Source organism: Entelurus aequoreus, linkage group LG25 (assembly GCF_033978785.1).
Source record: "Entelurus aequoreus isolate RoL-2023_Sb linkage group LG25, RoL_Eaeq_v1.1, whole genome shotgun sequence".
Taxonomy (NCBI): domain Eukaryota; kingdom Metazoa; phylum Chordata; class Actinopteri; order Syngnathiformes; family Syngnathidae; genus Entelurus; species Entelurus aequoreus.
The window spans coordinates 6,136,053-6,137,562 of record NC_084755.1 but is presented as its reverse complement, the minus strand read 5'-3'; positions in this window follow the sequence as shown (position 1 = coordinate 6,137,562).

The window sequence follows — 1,510 nt, the reverse complement described above, 5'->3', positions numbered from 1 at the left end:
CACACTCACACAGCAGACAGTGTTTGTATTGTTGGCTGCAAATAGGTTGTTGCCCGGGCAGCAAGTAGGCCAGTGTTGGAAATGAGGCTGAGCGTGTGTGAACACACAAACTGTACGTCTGCCGTGTCTTTCTGATGAGGCAGCAAACAACCAACAGGAAGTAGAATTGGACATCCACATCTGCATTTCAATAGCATCGATACCAAGCTTGCTGTAAACACAGCTGGAAAAAAAAAAAGACTTTTGTTGTGTGCTATTTGCACCAAATGTTCTGCAATGTATGGAGGGAGGAAACATCACGCTTCAACACATCGAACATTGAAACGCCAGCATTGCTAGGTGGGATGTTGATAGCTACGAAGACCCCTGCCCTGCTGAAAAAGCTGCCCTAATGCCAGTTTTGTAGAAAATAAGCACAAAATACAATTAAGAGTATTTTTTAAAACAAAAATAGATATTAATAAGTTATCAGTTATTGGTATCATTCTGGAGAAGCAGGCCTGTCGTAAACAAACGTGGTGTTGAGACTTTGTCAATGTTTCAGAGAAAGACTTCCCCTGTGCTATTTTTTTACTAATTGTCCTGCTGACCTGTAAGGAGGAGAAAAACATCACACTTCAACACATCGAACATTGAAAGGCCAGCATCGCCAGGTGGGATGTTATGAAAGCTACGAAGACGCTTGCACTGCTAAAAGAAGCTGCCCTTAAGCCAGTTTGATAGAAAATAAGCACAGAATACAATTGCGTGTATTTTTAAAACAAAAATAGATATTAATAAGTTATCTGTTATCATTCTTGAGAAGCTGGCCTGTCCTAAATGTCCTTTGAGCTGGTCGTAAACAAACGTGGCGTCGATCGTGTTTCGGCGAAAGCCTTTCCCCTCTGCTATGTTCACTCATTGTTCTGCGCACCTGCGACGAGGAGAAAAGCATCACACTTCAACACATCGAACACTGAAACGCCAGCATGGCTAGGAAGGCTCTTTTGAAACTCTGCTTAAAAAGCTGCCGACACAGAAAATACACTTAAATGTCCATTTAAAACCATAACAGTTGTATCATTCTGGAGAAGCAAGTATTTCTTCGGAGCTCACGGTAAACAAACATGGCTGTGTGGGACTTTCCCACTGTGGGAAGAAAGACAGCATTCACATTAGATTATTATTCTTACATTCAGTCGCTAAATACAATTCATTTGCATAAAATCTTTGTCCTGTGTTTAATGGTGACGCTAATCTTCTAAGTAGTGACATGTAGGCGTGCATTATTGTCACTAGCTCACTATTTAATCCCGGCGTCAACAGGAAGACTTTCAAAGGCTTTTTCAAGGAATCCAGTTTATGCTGGTTGTGATGCTTTAATATGGAATCTGTTGATTAGATAAAACCCTCAGGGGGGCCTGCTCTCATGGGGCAGGAAGTGTGTGTGCGCGCGTGCGCGCGTGTGTGTGTGTGTGTGTGTGTGCGTGTGTGTGGACTGTCCATGTGACGATCAGCTGCAGCGACCACA